General features: G+C 40.9%; 1 long non-coding RNA gene across 1 annotated transcript in view; it reads left to right on the top strand.

Annotated features, from left to right (window-relative positions):
- Window positions 1–20,321, top strand: part of LOC103100649 (uncharacterized) — a 511,533-nt gene that overhangs the window by 474,182 nt on the left and 17,030 nt on the right. Inside the window, exon 4 of the long non-coding RNA XR_008918124.1 lies at window positions 18,916–19,015. This is a non-coding gene — a long non-coding RNA (uncharacterized LOC103100649). The remainder of the gene's footprint in view (window positions 1–18,915; window positions 19,016–20,321) is intronic.

The raw sequence follows: 20,321 nt of genomic DNA on the forward strand, positions 1-20,321 counted from the left end.
TCTTCATGACCCCATTTGGTGTTTTCTTGGCAAAGACACTGGAGTGGTTTGCCATTCCTTTTCTCCAGGTTGTTTTGCAAATGAAGAAACTGGAGTAAATAGGGAAAAGTGACTTGCCCAGGGTCACACAGCTAGTTCAAAACTTTTGAACTCAGAAGATGGTCTTCATGACTCCAGGCCCAACATTCCATCCACTTTGTATCACCTGGCTGCCTTTTTTGGGGGTCTTAATTTTCTCTACAAGCAAAGAATTAAAAATTATAGTTTCCAAACTGCTGAGAGAAAACCAGCGATGGGGGCTATATTTACATTTCATTTCTTTTTATTATCTCTAGGTTTACAATTCAATTCAATACAATAAACATTTATTAAGAACTTAATATTTATTTCTGAAGCATTGTGCTAAACAACGTTGTTGTTTGTCCTTTGTACTCAGAGGACCAATGACAGGATAATATTGGGGTCAGAGTTTTCAACAGTGATTCTGAGCTCAAATTGGACTGAACAATCTTGAATGTCATCTAGTTCATCCACAGAAAAGATAACTTCTCTTAAAGGGAAGTGAATTGCCCAAGGTCACAACACAAGTTATTAGCATAAGCAGGATTTGCACTCCATCCCCAACAACTGGCTCCAGTGAATATTCCATCCTATATGTCAGAAGTATCCATGTTCCCAATAAAATGTCACTGTAGAGATATACCATTGCAACAATAAAAAGGATATTGTGATAAATGAAACTTGCCCATGGGTCTAGGGGCTCTGGAGCAACTCTGGAAAACAATTATGGTTCTGTCTAGCACCAATTAAGCAAACGCATGTTCTACTATATGTGTGGGCTCAATGAGTCTTCTTTGCATCAGTGACGTTCATCTCAAATTTATTCAATTTACCAGGCAAAAGGCAATTATCCCCCGCAGCCCAAGCTCGACAAATCAATCCGTGCTTTGCTCTGTCTGGGCATCATCTGTGGTGATATGAAAAGGGAGCTGATAATTTGGTCTACAGTGTGCAAGGCAGAGTTGAGTGAGAAGAGAGGGGCATGGACTAACCGCCTGATCGTTTGGAAGAATCACTCTGTGAGATTCTGTGCTGAGGCTCTGCTAAAGAGACAGGGAGACATAGCAACGACAACCTCTGACTGAGCGCTGCCCTAATGACAGGCACCAAAAAGAATGCAGGGAGCTAGAAAACACAGTCCTAGGTCAGGCGGAGAATATGGGCTCTACAGAAGAGAGGGACAGCAATGTGCTAGAAGAATCATGCTAAAGAAATGAATACTGTAACTGGAGACAGAACATCTGTATTCCCATGTGAACTTACCTTTGCCAGCTCCTCCCTGTGTCTAGCTTAGGGCATCTAAGGGATGTAGTGGATAAAGCACCAGTCAGGAGGATCTAAGTTCAAATCCAGCCTCAACTTACTAGCTGTGTCACCCTAGGCAAGTCATTTCACTCTATTTATCTCAGTTTCCTCATCTGTAACATGAGTTGGAGAAGAAAATGGCAAACCACTCCAGCACCTTTGCCAAGAAAACTCCCAGCGTGGTGACAAAGAGTAAGGCATGACTGAAAGGGCTGAACAACAACACTTAGATCACAGGAGAGTCACTCCTCTCTTTATTCCTCAGTTTCTCCAAATATAGCATAGTATGGTTGAGGGAGATGATATCTAAGCTCCTTTGCCAGCTCTAGTTGATATATACAAAGGGGAAAGAATAAGATACTTTGATAAATTGTAAGAGAGATCATTTTTGGATGCAAGAAGGGGATGGTATTTGGGGCATCTCCTAAAGGATGGATAGATTTCAACCAGTTGTATCTGGGATATGGGTCGCCATTTTTGGTAGATGGAAATGCATAAGAGCTAGTAGGAAAGCAACAGAATATATTAAGCAGCTACTATTCTTTTCTATTTGGCATTTTTGGGTTAATACAATTATAGGCAGAGAGGGAATGGGGCCCTTTATCTGCTATCTTGCCGTCTAATCCAGCTCAAAAATTCCAAATCTGTGATTCGAAGGAGGACAAAATCATTTCCACCTGTTGGTATTAGAAACAGATGATATTTAAATGGAAGAGCATTTGCTCACATGCATAGTTACTTTTCTGATCCAAAGCCCATTCTGGGTGAATTCCCCCAGTGCTGTTTGCTTGTTGGCCTAATCACAGCCTCAGTGAAACTTCATTTATAAGATGTTAATTGAGCATACAGTTGCTTGCAAAACAGGACCTAAAAAAAGAGACTATTTGGTGTGAAGAGCAGACTCTCTGAGGGAGATTAAAAGCCTCCTGAAATCCAGTCTCCCAAGCTCCCAACGTTAGAATGGCTGGGACGGTGGGTTGCAGAATGTCGGAACATGGTATGCAGAGGGTTGGATGCAGGAAGAAATTGTAGAACAGAGAATGTTGGGATGAGAGAGAACTCGAGACCTAACAGTGGCCTTAGAACAGTCTCAGAGACTGAAGGTTCCCTTTATTATAGAATGTCGGAATCAGAGGGAGCCTTAGAACAAAGAATGCTGGAACCATAAATAAAAACATTTTCTGTATTCTTTGTTTTAAACATCTGATGTTAAAAATCTAGAGATGGAACCCAACGTATTTATTTTAGAATCATAGAGTCAAAGCCAAGAGACCCTAAAAAAACTGTTGATGGGGCTCAGCGAATTGAGAGTTAGGCCCAGGGACAGGAAGTCCTGGGTTCAAATATGGCCCTAAGCTGGGAAAGTCACTTAACCCCCACTGCTCTTCTTCAAAGATCTTGGGATCACTGATTTAGAACCAGAAGGGCTTTCAGAGATCATTTAATCCAATGTCACCCACTCCTTCCCCCATTTTATAGATGAGCCAAGGCAGCCCAGAGACATCCAATCCTTTCCCGAAGTCACATTGCTAGTCATTGACAAAACCCAGTCAACCCTTTTTTAGTTGGCATTTGATAATGTCCCAATTTCAGTGTCTCTTTCCCCCCTCCCCCCATTCCTCTCCCCACCCCCATGCAAGAAGTCTTTTTCAGACTGGGAATCAGCCTCTTCTGAAGAGTCCCCCCAAAGTCCCCGGCTCCAGCCAACAAGGGGATGATGGTTCTTCGGAGCTGGGGCCCAATCTGAGCTGGCCTGGCCTCGAGGCTTCCAAGCCCCACCGGGGAGATAAAGGAGATCAAAGTGTTTGAACACTTAATCCACTACAGAGGGAAATTTAGTTCTAGCAGCTGCACGTCTAAACTCGCAGCAGGGTACTAATTGCTCCTTTCGATGGATTGGCTCTGTTGAGCAAAGGCAGACTTGAAGGAGCCCGGTGGCCTGCCTAGGGAGGGAGGGGGAAGCTATTGACAAGTGGGGAGATCTTGGTATTTACAGAATTACTGGGAAGCAAATCCAGGGCGCCGGGGTCAGAGGAGAAGGGGAGCAGTGCCTCCCCTTTCTGTCTATTTGTGTCTGAAGAAAAGACTGGAGTCCTTTCACATTGGGTTGGCTCATTAGCCACAAGGCCCCCTTTGAAGACACTCCTTTAGAAGGAGATGGGGAGAGGGCCCAAAGAAAGGCATGGGAGCTTGTTTGGAAAGTACAGTGCCTGCTGGGAAAATGATGGCCAGCTCTGGCAATGGGGAACTAGGATTCAATCCAAATAGGATTTTGTTGGAACAAGCATATTATTTTTTAACTAGGAAGATCTGGTCGAGGCAACATAGACCAGTTGATAGAGAGTTAGCCTTGAGGAAAGGAAGATATGGGTTCAAAGGCTGCCTCTGGCACATGCTGACTTTGTGACCCTGGACAAGTCACTTAACCTCTACTTTAAAGACTGAGTTGCCCAGGAGTGACCTGATTTGTGTCCTGACACAGTAGAGGGAATTTTCTCTTCCGAGAGTCTTCTACAAAGATAAAATCTCATAGCTAATCCCTATCCCCATTTGTTTGCCTCATTTTGTGTAGAGAAAGTGTTGCCCTGCTTTGGTTGGGGATTTACCTCATCTGGCTGTACCTTATACTATTGAAATCACAGCTTTGGTCCCTCTCCCTCAGATCATCTGTGCACAAAAGAACAATTCAATAAATATGTTAAAATATCTTAGTAAAAGGCTTGGAGTTGGGAGAGCCTGGATTTAAATCCAGCCTCAGACATTTCCTAGCTGTGTGACCCTGGACAAGTCACTTAGCCTATCTTTGCCTCAGTTTCCTCATCCACAAAATGCTGGGGTTGTACTCTAAGCTCTCTTTCAGCCCTAAATCTTTCATCTTATGGAGCCATCCATGCCTAGCCATGGATCCTTTGTGACTTGCCCACTTCCTTCCAGCTGCTGGTCACCAGAAGATCTCAACCCTCTAGAGACCTTCTTCCCCAAGGCCCTGGGGGACCTCGAGAAGAAAACCAAATATTCCCTCCCCTGGAAGACAGGTCAGAGTTACAATCAAAGGGCCAGGCTTCTGTCCCATGGGGCCTTGGACACTCTCCCGCATTCTATAGAGGGAGTAGACTCCACCAGGCAATCGCTAAAGCCCCTTCTACCCCTCACTCCTATTAGCCTTCTAAGCAGAGGCCAGGACTGAGTCATTCTGAATATGGAGCTAGTTTAGTAAAGAACTTTAGATTCAGCAGTTGGAATGCTGCCACCACCACTGAATGGCTGTGTGACTTGGGACTAAGTCACTCAGCTCCCACGTTGCCTGTTCTGCATCCATGGTGGAAAGTTCTCTCACTGTAAGAGACAATGGCACCTTAAGCCAATGGGAGTACCAAATAAGGCCTCCAAATAGCCAAATGAATTAAAGAATTTAATTCTGTCCTCTATGTCCCCCATGGCTGTGTTTTCATTGGTTGGGGCTAGGATTCCCTGTGTGGAAATTCCCTCTACTGATTCTTATCAGGAATTTATCTCTCATTTATCATTTTATTTTTTAAACCCTTATCTTCTGTCTTAGATTCAATACTGGGTATTGGTTCTAAGGCAGAAGAGAGGCAAAAGAGAGGCAATGGAGGTCAAGTGATCTGCCCAGGGTCACACAGGTAGGAAGTATCGAAGGCCAGATTTGAACCTAGGACCTCCCGTCTCTAAGCCTGGCTCTCAATACACTGAGCCACCCAGTTGCCCCCTTCATTTATCATTTTAGAGAAATATCTGAGTCGCTTTTTGCCCATGATCTCACAATAAGCCAGTATCAGAGACAGAGATAAGAGTCCAGGGCTTTCTGGATCAGAAGTCAGCTTCCATCATCTACACCATGCTATATATAATATAATCATAGTAATAACCATAGTAATTCTTTAGATTATTAGCTGCATATCATGGAATTTTCTGGTTTACAAAACCTGATATTTAGTTAGTACAAGGATTAGAATCCATATTTTGCAGGGAAGAAAATTGAAACTCAGAGTAGTTAAATCAATAATATTATAGTCAATTGCTAGTGAACAGCAGAGAAGGAATGCATGTGCTAGGAAATGGTTAGCATTCAGCAAGTATTTCTTCAGTTAAACTATGGTAACTTTCCCATGTAGACTTTTCCCACACCAAAGTCATATTTAGCCCTGAGTCAGTCACCCGCATTAGATCTGACCAAGGTTTTATGCCTTCTCAGCTCAATTCAAACCCATTTCTTCTTAGGGATGTCCTATGATGCTCTAGGATCAGCCTTGGATGCCAATTTATCACCTCCTCAGGAATGACTGAAAGACCTCTAAGAGGGAAATCATGAACTTCTGACCCAAATAGAGCTAGTCCAGCTGCCTCCAACTCTTGTAATGCCTCCAAATTCCATCATTCTTATCTTGTTATGAACACTTCAGATTCTAGACTTTCATCCGTGCATGCTCCACTCCTTGGTTGCCAAAGAACCCTTATTGTGCATCGGAACCCAGAACACCCCAGAACCCAAGACCCTCATCCCTCAAAGGACTCCTCCTCGGATCCGAATCCACCACCGTGGGGATAGGTCCTGTCCCTCCAACTTCCTAGAGAAATCCTCTATCTCAAGGCCTGGTAGCTGCCTAGAAATGCTCAGTGCAACAAGCCTAAAGGTCATTCATTGCCTTAGAATCCATTCAGTGCACATACAAAGGGAGCCCTGGAGTCTCTGAGCTCAGGTTTGTCCCACAGTGAGAGATCCTTCTTGCATGAAGGCTGCACACTTTCCTCTCTAGCCCACGGCGTGCACACAGATTGGTGCTGAGGGAATACTTAATATACGGTCCACTTTTTAGCATGAATTTTTAATGTGCCTTTTCCCAAGCAAGGTGTAAGCCTGACAGATATGGGGACTAATCAGAGCGATGGGGCTAAATTGCCTCTCATGGACATTTAAGTGATGCATCTTTGAGCCTGGCGACGGTGACTTGATCAAGCTTTATGGTTCAGTGGGCTGAGTAACAGACTGCAAATCCTGGCACTGAGACTCCTAATCTGGCCTTGGCTGCTGGCGCCCTGACTAACTGTGGACCCAGCGAGATCTCCCTGGGCACCTCCTCCTCTTCCACAGTCTGGAAACTAGCAAGATTGACAGCAGCTGAAGCTCCCTCTGCCCTACTTTGTTGGGTCCAGAGTAGAGTGAAAGCAAGAAGGCATGATCTCACAATGCAGAGATCCTAATATTCCATTATACAGTGTAATCATTCTATGATTCTAGCCTTCTTGGATGCTAAGATTCCATTCTAAGATTCCAGAGAATCTTAGAAATGAGGAACTAGAGAGGCCAACTGGGAGCACGGCAATACACCAAGGAACCCTAACGGCTATGAATGAATCATTTTTATCCCCTTAACTCCTTACTCTCACCCTAGTCCCTTCTTTCTTCCCCACCAAAACCTTCCTATCTTCTCATTATCTTTTCTTGCCATATAAATGATGAAAGCAATCACGATAATAAACTATAAAAAGCATGGAAACTTTACGAAGCAATTTATAGGAGTTGTATAGAGTAAAAGCTCTGGATCTAACCTCCCATGTTTACTATCTATATAACTTTATAGAAATAAATTTACCTCTCTAGGCCTCAATTTCCCCAACTATTAAATAATTTTGGGGGGAAGAAATAGTAGGTATACTCAGGAAACCCTTGCTACTCTAGATCTCTGATCCTTAAATTCAGGAATATTTATATATATATGTATATATTTCATATGTACATATATAATGAATTTTAAAGCAATTTTTTTATAATTTGCTATTAATTTTGTGATGAAAACTAATATTTCTTTTATTGTGCTGTCACTGAAAATGGGATTTAAAAAAAAAACAAACAAACTCACAGTTATACAACTCAAAATAGAAGTTTTTTAATCAAATCAGAGAAGTATTCTGGATTTAATCCAGTTCAATGACATGAGGATTTATCAATGGCCACAGTATTCCAGGTACTCTACTAGGCACTAAGGGGAAAAAAAAGAGAAAATAGAAAAAACGCTCCTGTCCACAAGGAGTTTGCAATTGACATATGAACAGACATTGATATTCATAATCATTTGAAGGAAAGAGAGGATATTTGCATTAAGGAAGAAATAAGATAAAACCTATAGATATATTGATATGAATACATAGCAATACATGTTGTCTCCCAATAAACAGTATATTCTTTGAGAGGAGAAACTATTTCAATTTTACCTTTTCCTCTCCAGGACCTAGTACATTTCCGGGAACATAGTAGGCACTTAAATGCTTGCCCATTCTTTAAATGTTTGATTCCCATAAAGAGTGGCACAGCTATTGAGCCCGGAATGAAAGTAGAGGTTCCAAAAGGTAGACATGAGAAGAAGTGCAATCCAAAGATGGGGCCAACCTGCCCAAAGTCAAGAACGCAAATTGGATGCTGGGTATAAAGAACAAGGAGGCCAATTTGGCAGGAACAGAAAGAGCATAAAAGGAAACCATGTGGAGTGGGTTTGGAAGGGTAAACAAGAAGCAGAAGGTGAAGAAAAGTCTTGGGGAATGCAATTTGGGGATGTCAACTCCTCCAGTGATTTCAAAGCAAATGCTATCCTGTGTCCCACCCAAAAGCTTCAGTAAAGGAAGGAAACGTGGCGTATCAACCTAAATCCAATGAATACAGGAATCCAATATGCAAGGCTCTTTCTAGTGCGCCATTTGTTGAAGTCTCGTGATGTCATTGTCAACAAGATGGGAAGGTATGGACCAGATGATAGTATAGTTAATTGTCATCAGAACTGGTTGGCTTACCAGACTTAAATAACAACAACCACAACAAAAAATGTTATGTGTCTACTATCTACAGAGCACTGTAGAAGAGATACAAGAAGGAAATAATACTTGTTCCCTGATCTCAAGTAGCTTAGACCTGGCAAAATACAGGTAGGTCTCTAATAAGTCCTACAAATGAGTGCTAAAAAGTTCTACTTATCCCTGTGCTATCTAGGATTACTCTTACTGACTTGGTAAAAATTAGAACTGAATGATAACTGAAGAAGGGGAAGGAAACAAGCATTTATTAAGCACCTAATATATGCCAGACTCTGTGCTTAGTAACATATGTTTTTCTTGTTTTGTTTTGTTTTTAAACCTTTACCTTCTATCTTAGAATAAATACTAAGTATTCAAATTAAGTGACTTATCTAGGGTCACAACATTAGGGAGTATCTGAGTCCAAATTTGAACCCTCTTGTCTCCAGGTCTGGCTTTCTATCTACTGAGCCACCTAGCTGCCCCCATAATATTTCCAAGTTCACAAAGTGTTTTACCTACTCCCAGAACTTTAGGAAATAAGTACTAGAGCTGTTATTCATCCCATTTTACAGATCAGGAAATTGAGAGTGGCAGAGAAGAAATAAGTTGCCCATAGTCCCAAAGGTAGGAAGTCTTAGAGGGAGCCTGGTGTTCTCTCCTCTACGTCACATATGTGTAGTTGTCCCAAATCTGAGAGGTATATAAAATATAATAGATGAGTGTGGCTAGTGAGAAAAATTCTGATATTGGAATCAGAAGATTCGGATTCAAATCCCAGTTTCTGAAACATACTAGGTTTGTTAGCCTGGGAAAGTTCCTTCATATCACTGTGACCCAGTTTCCCTAGCTGGAAGTATGCTTCAGTTTAATATATCACAGAAATCTAAGTTAGTAGTACTAGAGAATCAAGACCCTGAAAGATTGGGAGAGACTGGAACAATGACACGAAGCTAACAAAAATGAAATTTAATATAATAAATATCAAGTCCCACACTTGGATTCAAAAAATAAAGGATACAAACAATATGGAAGAGATCTAAAGAGCACTTCGTGTGAGGGGAAAACAAACAAACACTACCAGGGTTTTCAGTGGATTGAAAGCTAATTATGTCAGCAGTGTGTATGGCAGCCAAAAGGTAAATGGGAACAGAGTCAGCATCCACAGAAGCTTGCTGACCAGAAGGGAGGCCATATTGTCCTCTACCCTTGCCAGGAGACATGAATGAACATAACCATTTTAACTTTTAGCGTGTTAAATACTGATAGATGTATTCCACATAAATAAAAACTCTTTAGGGTCCTCAGCAATTTGGGTGAGTGTAGAAGGGACTTCAATATTTTTTATGAGTATAAAGATGTCTTTAGGCCCAAATGTTTGAGAACTCTTGCCTGAGAGAATAGAAGTAGAATTGACTAGCAAAGAGATTGAGTATAAGGAAAGGAAAAAATTGTTAACAATCAGAGCTATTGGGTAATGGAATGCTGCACCCTAGGGGAATAGTCAAAATGAGGCTAAGATGCTTACTTATTGGGGTAGGAGACCCTCCCTAACATAAAAGTTGAAACTGAATCTGAGGAACAGAAGAGAGAAGGAAGGAAGGAAGGAAGGAAGGAAGGAAGGAAGGAAGGAAGGAAGGAAGGAAGGAAGGAAGGAAGGAAGGAAGGAAGGAAGGAAGGAAGGAAGGAAGGAAGGAAGGAAGGAAGGAAGGAAGGAAGGAAGGAAGGAAGGAAAGGAAGGAAGGAAGGAAAGGAAGGAAGGAAGGAAAGGAAGGAAGGAAGGAAGGAAGGAAGGAAGGAAGGAAGGAAGGAAGGAAGGAAGGAAGGAAGGAAGGAAGGAAGGAAGGGAGGGAGGGAATGAGGGGCAAGATTCAGCACAGAGGCCACTTGAAAACAAACATCAAATGTTATTTAAAGAAAAATAAATGGCAGTTTCCTGCACCCTCCAGAGTCTATCTTACTAGATTTTTTTTGTTGCTCCAGGGTTAATATGAGGAAATGGCATTCTTAAAAACCCATATTAACCTGTCTGCTGTTCTATGGGCTGTGACAGCTCCATTTTACATCTTAATGGCTAACCATTTATTTCAAGCAAAAAAAAAAAAAATCCTCTCCTTTTGGCCCACACCACAAAGCTAAGAAGGCTGAAAGTGTTGGCTCCTAAAACAGAGTGAACTAGAAACACAAGTTGGCTTCAACAAAGATCGTTTTTCTTTTAAAATTCAGGAAAGCTTGTTTAGCTCCCAAACTTAAGATCTTACAACTTGAGGAACCTTGCTGATCATCCAAGGCAACCTCCATTTTAAAGATGTAGAAACTGAGGTTAAGAAAATGGAAATAAGTTTGTAAAAGGTCCAGGTTTTATGTAGCAGCCCTGAGATTGAAAATTTTCTGACTGCTAATTCATTCTTCCCTCCTAATAAAAGCTAATTTTGGGGTAACTTCTTAAGGCTTGCAACATACTTTGCATTTATGTTCATTTGTTCCACCCTGTGAATTGGATGGTTTTTTATTATTCCCATTTTAAAGATAAAGAAACTAAGACAGAAAGATGTGACTTCACCAGGGCCAAAAGTCTGAGGAGATATTACTACTGTGGTCTTCCTGATTCAGTCAGATGCACATCTCCAGCCTCTGTGCTAAGTTGCTTTCTACCATCTGAACTTCTATAAACTGATGAGATAACATTTCAGAGTAATCTTAATTATATAGAAATTACATCCCTGCAAAAGACTAGTTTTAATTCCAAATAAATGTCTTTGGGAGGAGAATCTGGGGCTTACTTTATATGTAGCCATGAAGCCTCCCAGGTTCCAAACCATAAGTACCAGTATGAAAAGAAGACTGAAAAATCAACATGGGAATGGAGGGAAGAGAGAGACAGAGACAGACAGACAGACAGACAGACAGGGACAGAGACAGACAGAAATGGACAGAGACAGAGACAGAAACCTAGAGAATGAGAGAGAGAAAGAGGGGGTGGGGAGGAGAGAAGAGGGGAGAGGAGGGGTAGACTGAGAGCTAAGCAGAGAGGGTTCAAATCTAGCCTCAGACGCTTCCTAGCTATGTGACCCTGGGCAAGTCATTTAATCTCCATTGCCTTAATACTGCTCTTCAGCTTTAGAACTGATACACAGCATTGATTCTAAGAAGGAAGGTAAGGGTTATATATATATATATATATATATATATATATATATATATATATATATATATATATATATATATATATAGAAAAAAAAAGAGCCTCTTAAAAGCCAGCGGAATTTCCTAGACAAAGAAATCCCAGCCCATAATTTGATTGTCATGAAAGAATTGAACCCATTCAGAAATAGGTTTGCTGAAATGCATTTTAGGGTGGTATTTAAGGACCCACGCACACCCACATTCTTGATTTCCCATTTTGACACTGCCTGCTCATAGACTCCTACTCATCCTGGCTTGGATAATAGTGAATTTATCTTTGCCAAGAACCAAAGAACAATAGAAACTCAGAGTTGGAAGGGACCTTGGAGCATAGACTATTAGAGCAGAGAACAAAATATGTAACAGCTGGAAGGGACCACAATACATAGAATGTTAAAACTTATTTTTTGGCTCAACCCAACAAGCTCATTGTTTTTGGAGGGATACTCCCAGTGTGGAAAATTCTTCTACCAATGAAAATTGAAAACTTGGACATAACTTATTGTCTCAGAAAGCTTCCTGTTAGCATTGTACTCGTCCATGGCATACTGGTAGTTGTCCATGATCATAAAAGTCAGTATGGGGTCAAGAGGTAGAAAACTTGAACCTAGATCTTTAGGACCCTAAAGCCGGCCAGCCATTCGCCGCGTCACATTGCTTCTTCATTCAAATGGAACACATAGGTTACCAGAGTGGAATGAAACCCTTCAGAGGTAATATTTACATTTTGTAAATGCAAAACTGAGGCCCAGTGAGGTGACATAACTAACCCAGATGCCAGAGAACATATTAAAAAGTGTCTGAAATTCACAGAAGAAGAAACTTCAAACATCATTTAAAAAATCGTTGTTTTAAGGCCAGGAGATGAGGAGGTGGGTCAGAGGCTTGTATTATTTTGCATTTCTGCTCATGACAATTTGGATCTCTTTGGAATTAATCTCTCCAGATGTTCCCTGGCAGGAGAATGTGAATTAAGCTTACCACTCGGCCCAAGCGTGTTAGGTTCTGTATGTGGTGGTCCAACTCTCTGAGAGGCTTTTCTAAGCACAGTGGCAATGAGTATACACTTTTGGTAAAGTAGCATAAAGAAAACGCACCAGCAGGGCATGGCTGGCACCAATCATCCTCTTTTTCTCTTGCATCAAATGTTTGTATGTTGTTCAAGCTTTTAAGCTAAAAATAAATGATCGTCAGACATTTGCTAATTATACTATAGTGAAGTCCCAAGCACTGTAAATTGCAACCATGAGGGATTTAGATGGTTTCCTCTGCTTATTTCTCAGGATCCAAAGAACTCTTGGTTTGGGTCAGGCATCCCTCATCTATACAAGTCTACAAAGAAGGAAAGGGGGAGAAAGGACAAGAAATGAAAAATAAGTGGATAGAGCAATGGAATTGGAAGTCAAAAAACCCTCCGTTCAAATCCTGCCTCAGATACTAGCTAATTGTGTCGCCATAAGTCATTTAAGTGCTCTGTGCCTCAGTTTCCTCATATGTAAAATGAGAGGAGATGGACTTAACTTTGATCAACACTAGCCTATTTTGTGATTCTTCACATGTGACAATATGACATTCTATCTTCCATCTTTATGCCTTCACATTGATCATCCCCCATGCTTGGAAGCCTTTCCCTCCCTACTCCTGGCCCTTGACTTCCTCAAAGACTCAGCTCAAATCCCACCTTCTGCAGGAGTGCCCCCTCACCTCCTACCAGTGCCTTCCTCCTCGGATTACTTTTCATCTACTCTGTACAGAACTTCTATGTCACTTAGTGATTTGCGTGTCTCCCTCATTAGAAAGTAAGCTCCTCAAGGGTAGAGACAATGATTTTTGCCTTTCCTGGTATGATCAGTGTCCTCTTAGCACAGTGCCTGGCACATAGTAAGTGCTAAATTATTAAGAAATGCTTATTGACCGACCGGTGAATTTTCAGATCTGGAAACTACATTTTATTTTTTTTTTCAGATATGTTCTTCATATATAGCCAAACAAAACAATGTCAATACATCGGTTCTGTGTTCCCTTCTGCAAGTTCCCTAGTCACATAGATCCATTGCCTTGCTTTTTGTTGTTGCTTTAAATATGGCAGTAGTAAAAGTCTCTTGACATCTTATCGAAATGGGAAAGATATTTCAAGAGTAAAGGACATGAATAAAAATCTAGAGTTGGAAAGTCCTAGGTTCAAATCTGGCCTCAGATACTTCCTAGCTGTGTGAACCTGGGAAAGTCACTTAACCTCCACTGCTTATCCCTCCCCACTCTTCTGCCTTCAAACCAGTACACAGTATTGATTCTAAGTTGGAAAGTGAGTGTTTAAACAAACCAAAAAAAAAAAAAGGATTTTTCTGGACATGTTTAATGGCCTGGCTCATCTTATCACCAGTTATTTCTTGGTCTTTTCCTGCTTCCTCTCTGGCTCTGAATATTCATATAGTAATTTTTTTCCCATAAAAAGCTTAATAGGAGTTGCATCAGAAGTTCTCCTCTGAGTTCTTCCCTCCTAGCTTCAGAGTCTGTCAATATAGCACATATCCTGATAAGAAGGGCCTTTTGTTCTAGGTTCAAATTCTGCCACTAGGAAGACAGGAGAACTGAGGCAACTCACTTTTCTTTTCTTCCCTGAAATCTTCTCATCTTTGTGCCCTGGCCACCTCACCGGGTTCTTAATAAGGATTGGCTGTGGCAATATACTTCAAGCTCATGGGAACCATAAAAAACCCATTATAATACCTCCCATTTCTATAATTCTCTAAGTTTTATAAAGTGGGCTTCTCACTCTTGCCCTGTGAGGTGTCTTACTGTAACTTTTGCTGCTACTTTTAATAACTCATATTTCTCTAGAGCTTTAAAGTTCACAAAGCATTTCTCGTACCACAGCCCAGGAGTGGAGGCAGTCCAAGTATCATTCATTAATTTCTCCCTCAGGGTAGTTTTTAATAAAAGAGGAGATTGAGCCTCAGAAAGAAAAAATAACTTTCACAAGGTCCCACAGCTAGAAAATGGAGGAGTTACAATTTGAATCCAGATCTCTTGACTCTAAGTCCCACAGTATATCTAATATAACACTGGAGAGAGAGACAGACAGACAGACAGACAGATAGACAGGCAGAGACAGAGACAGACAGAGATAGATAGAGATAGATAGATAGATGGATGGATAGATGGATAGATGGATGGATGGATGGATGGATGGATGGATGGATGGATGGATGGATGGATGGATGGATAGACAGACAGATAGTGATGCTCTTGCTGTATATGTTCATATATACATATATGTGAATATAAGATGCTGTTATTAGCATTTTTCAAGTGGAAGAGCCATCAGATTCATTTCATTCCTTTAAATATTTATTAAGTATCTGCTGTATACAGGACTCTGTACTAGTACAAAGATGAATAAGATATAGTCAGTCCCTACCCTCACAGAGCTTAGAGTGTAATAGGATGGTAAATGAGTTAACAAATATTTATTAATCACTTAGTACATGCCAGCCACTTTACTAGACATTAGAGGTATGAAGCTCAAATTTAAAAGGTGCTTGTCCTTAAGGGACTGGCTTTCCTTGCAGGTAGTCCACAGGTAGATAAATTAGTTTACATGAAATAAATAGGAGGTGATGAAGACACAGAGAACAGCCAACTATAGGAAACATGGAAGACTTCAGAGAGGAGTTAGATTTGAGCTGAACTTGGGAGGAAACTAGGAATTCTCGGAAGCCAGGATGAGGAAGGAGTATATTTCAGACATGGGAGACAACTAATGCAAAGGCAGAAAGACAAGAAGTGTAGTCTGTCGTGTGTGAGGGCTAGGTGGACTCCATTGTGGAGGGCATGAAGGTCAATTGTGGCCAGGTTGATACAGGCTTTCCATGATTACTAGAGTAGTACATTTTTGCTCCTGGAAGGAATAGGAAGCCACTGCAGTTTATTGCATTGAGGAATGACATAATCAAACCTGCATTTTAGGAAAATTATTTTGGCAGCTATGTGGAAGAGTGATTCACACTAATACCTGAATTCAGATAACCATCATACAAAATGCAATATGATAAACTGATCAAGTAAGAACAAAATCCCAATTAAAGCCAGAGGAGAAGTTCCCTTCTTCCTGGGATCTGGGGAGACTACCTAAAGAGTTGGCACTGAAGCTAAGACTGGAAGAATTGGAAGGAAATAAAGAAATAGAATGGGGAAGATATTTCAGGAGTGGGAACAACAGCTGAAATGTGGGAAACTGGGAGAAATCAAATAGTCAAGTTTGATTAGCATGTAAGACATGAGAGGGAGGATAGTGAGAGATAAGTTTGACAGGATCAAACATTAACTCTTGCCAACATTGTCAGAAAATGTTATTGGATTGTATCCTCCTTGAAGGCAGGGACTTCATTATTTTTGACATTCCTCAGTGCAGATTGATTCATATTAAGACCTGAATTGAAATTAACATAATAGAAATGTTTAATATGATCAGCTGATAAATTAGGGACAGGGACATCAGTCCTTGGTTTGAGCATGTGTTTAACAAAGGATTTTTTTTAATTGACTTGACTGCAGGGTCTTTCAAATGTGGTGTCAGAAATCCTTTGAGAAGAATTTATTCTCTAATAGAGGGTCTCAGCTATTATCTAGTAATTTGTTCCTCCAGCATTTAACAAAATTGGTTTTGATTTTTCTCCCCCATCCCTGTCCTTTCTCCGAGATGTTTGGATCAGGATAGAGGAAGGCTGGAACATAGAAAAGCAAAGCACATAAAAAGGGTCATCCTTTCCAAGTGTCTAAAAAATATATGCTGCCAGCATTTTACAATCTCCAGTTTTAACTGCGAAGTTTGTTATTATGTGATGTATGTCTGTGTGTGTGTTTTTAAATTCCACAACTCAAAGAAACTGGGCAGTAATCGCCAAGAAGTTGCAGTCAGGCAGTTGACTAGCAAAGTGGATAGAGTACTAGGCCTGGTGTCAGGAAGACCTGACTTCAAATACTTCCTCGTTGTATGACCCTGGGCCAGTCACTTAACCCTAATTGCCTGGCCCTTGTCACTCTTCCATCTTAGAATTAGTACTATGACAGAGGGAAGTATATAAAAAATTATAATAATCTCCATCAGGAGGCAGCTAGCTGATATAGTGACTAAAACAGAGGTCCCCAAACTATGGCCCATGGCCCACATGCTTCCCCCTGAGGCCATGTATCAGGCCCCCACTGCACTTCCTGAAGGGGCACCTCTTTCCTTGGTGATCAGTGAGAGGAGCTCTGTATGTGGTGGCGCCACAAAGCAAGGCATCTCTCTCTTACAGCACTACTTCCGGTGACATCATCTTTTGCGTGGTGCCTTGTTCTGAGAGTAACTGAATGAGAACGAGGTGCTGCACAAAGGATTATGTGGCTGCACAATGGAAGACATCAGCATGGTGAGCAGCGATCTGGGGGAGGGGATTCTGCACTGTGTATACTGCTGCCCGGTATAGTGGTGGTGGTGATGGGCCTGTGCAAGGTGTGACAGGCCCATCACAGCCAGCGCTGCAGCCTCTGCTATCCCAGACAGCAGTATACAGATTTGTTCATAGTTTATTTTTACAGTCCGGCCCTCCAGCGGTCTGAGGGACAGTGAACTGGACCCCTGTGTAAAAAGTTTGGGGACCCCTGGACAGAACATAAGCCCTGAAATCAGAAAGAACTGAGTTCAAATCCAACCTCAGACACCTACTAGCTGGGTGACCTGGGCAAGTCACTTAACCCTGCCTCAGTTTCCTCATCTGTAAAGTGAGCTAGAGAAGAAAATGACAAACCACTCTAGCATCTTTGTCAATAAAACCCTAAATGAGGTCACACATAACTAGAACAATATATATGTATGCATATATATATAATAAGATATAGTCTTTATCACATGAAATTTAGTTATACATAGGAAATAAAAAGCTGGATTCTGGGTCAGAAAAGACCATGTTCACATCTTACCTCTGGTACATAGGCTATGTTACCCCAGATAAGTCATTTTCAAGGACCCAGGCAACTCTGAAAATTTAAGTTATAGAAAAATATGATCCTTCTATCTCTGGAGGGAGTTTCCTCACTGGGAGATCCTTATCCTCCCAAAATCACAAACCTGAACCAAAATAGATGTATGTGTATTTATGTGTACATGTGATATATACCACATATACATATATGTGCATACATGCACGTGTGTGTTTTTCATTATAGCCTAACACTCCACTTGGACTTTGGGGACACTGCGTGTGTATGCATACAACTATATAGATGCCTTTCAATCCTTCCAGTGATTTGTGATTTCATTGTCATGGATATTCCCTTCCTGGGCCCAGATCTGGAATCTTTTTTCACAGCTTAGTGGATTGTCATCGTGAGTTTCAGTGGCCAAAAATAAAATTATCTCCTGATGGCCAGCCTTCTGACAATGAGCCTCTCAGCACTAAAGCAGGCTGGCCCTCTGACAGTAGGCACACAGTCTAGTGCCAGATCCTTACTTAAAGTCTTTCCAGCTTGGTAGGAGCTACCAGAGCTTAAACTGAACTGGCAGAGGCTCTGAGAACCCAGGGTCAGCTCCCACAGAGGACGCAGTGAATGAAGGTGTGCATTTGGGCACATACACACTTCAGTGTTTCCAGGATCCATGAATTCAGCCCAGTGGTCAGATCCTCCACTGATAAGCCAGTGGGTCCCTCTTGCTCCAGGAAACTATTTACGAAAGTGCTATGGCCAAAACAAAGCTTCCTTCTAGCAATGAGCCCCTTTGCACTTAGCAAGGATGTCTTTAGATGACAGATATGTAATTAATGAATCCCTTGTCCTGTTTTCAAAGGCTTCATTCCATGCCACCGACAGTATCATAAGAGGAGTACTTCGGTGGATGACTGTTTTTGAGTGTATGTACCATGTATTAAGAAATGTGATACTGAGATATGGTATGATGTATGACCTGATGTAATATAATATGTTTAAATTGTGGTTTAAAATAGATATATCACATAAATAAATCTATTTCTGTTATAAGCCAGACCTGACTTGATTCAATCCAGTCTGGTAGTTTAAATTTAATTTTGGAATGAAAAAAAAGTGGTCTATTTAGTGATAGAATGGAAATGATACCCATCAAGGACCCAGCACTAATTAGGTTAGACATACTGCCCTCCACGTCCACGCAGAAAAGCTGATCAGCACATGGAACGTATTGCAGCAGGATAGAAGCCAAATCCTATGGGGGCTGATGCCCATGAATCAGACAGTTTATTTTAAGCCTTTAGGTGACCAGAAAGTTAGATTAACAACTCAGATCTTAGTTTGTTAGGTTGCTTAAGCCTTGGGAGTATCCAGTAGCTTCTACAGAAAAAGGAGTGCAGCCCAGAGGTCAGACCCCCAGAAATGCTGTTCCTTCCACAAAGTACTAGCCATGAACTGACTATAGACCTTTGTCTGTTTGTCAATATGGGACTAGTGACCACATCTGGCTGGCTTTCAACATTCTGGGTTCTTGTTTAAAGAAAAATCTATATCCATTATGACTGATTTCTCTCTGGTCTCTTTCCACAGGTAGACTGAAATTAGCACGTGTCCAAATTAAAATCACAAACTTCAAGGACTATTTGATGGACTATTCCTAGACCCTTTTCTGAAGATTTCAGGGGGAAAAGTGAGTTGATTTTCAATAAACTCTGGATAATATTTGTGTTTTTAATTAATGTTGTGCTTTCAAATGTCTAATATGTTTTCTAAAACTTTTCCCCCCTTTTTTTTGCTATTTGATTGATTGGTATAATACTTCCCAGGAACAATCAGATGGATGATGTTCTTCCATACCATGTGGCAAGATTCCGATAATATTATAAAACCATGATTTCACTGATGTAAGGATTCTCTCAACTCATCTATCACAGGCTCTTTACGCCTTCTCATCCAATGGGATTCTGATTTATATCTTTCCACAAATTCTTTTTAAAGGATCGATCCAAAGGATTGGAGGCCTTTCTCTGGTCCTTTTAATATCTTGGGGCCATGGTAGTGTTGAGGCTTTACTTATTATCTTTCTTGTTTTTAAACCCTTACCTTCTGTCTGAGAATCAATACTAAGCATCGGAAGAAGAGTGGTAAGGGATAGGCAATTGGGGTTAATTGACCTGCCTACGGTCACACAGCTACAAAGTGTCCAAGGTCAGATTTTGAGCCCCAAATCTCCTGTCTCTAGGCCTACCTGTCTATCTACCGCCCCCTTCTCATTATCTTTAAATAACCAGTCCAATTATACATGGAATCACAGTGTCTGAGGTAGAAGAGATCACAGAAGGCATCTCTTCTAACCTATCTCTGAACAGAATCCTCTAAAATATCCAAGCAAATGATCATCCAGGCTTTGATTAAAGACCTCTAGGATAACATTATAGAGCAACATAACTTTGAAAGGGTTTAAGGCTCTGATCACTTTCATGATAAATCGTGAGTTCAGAAGCCTGGAGATGAAACGCATCACTCTCTTCTTACCAAAAAAAAAAAAGAGTGATACATTTTCAGGCTTGGTTAATGTGGGAATTTGTTTTTGATGGAGTGTGCATATGTGTGTGTATGTGTGTGTTTCATAAAGGTTTTTTTTTTTTTTTTTGCAGGCAGGGAAGTAGAAGTGATTAATTATAATTGAATGTAAAAATTAATAAATTAATTTTTCTAAGTCTTCCAGGAACCTGATATCTCCCAAAGTAGCCCATTTGACTTTGCAGTGGCTCTGTTTACTAGGAAAGTTCTCCTTACATGGGATCCAGATCTTTCTCTCTGTAACTCCCCTTGCATATGATTCTGCTTTCTGGGACTTAGCAGATGTCAAGTGGGCTAGTAACCCTATGAAAAAAGGATAGGAAGGATCTGGCATGACCTTTGTCCCCAGAGTCCAACCCAAAGTAGTTTTATTATAAAATGCTTTTTGATCAGCTGATTAATTAAGCTAAGCA

The sequence above is a fragment of the Monodelphis domestica genome, chromosome 4 (genome assembly GCF_027887165.1).
Source record: "Monodelphis domestica isolate mMonDom1 chromosome 4, mMonDom1.pri, whole genome shotgun sequence".
Classification (NCBI taxonomy): Eukaryota; Metazoa; Chordata; class Mammalia; order Didelphimorphia; family Didelphidae; genus Monodelphis; species Monodelphis domestica.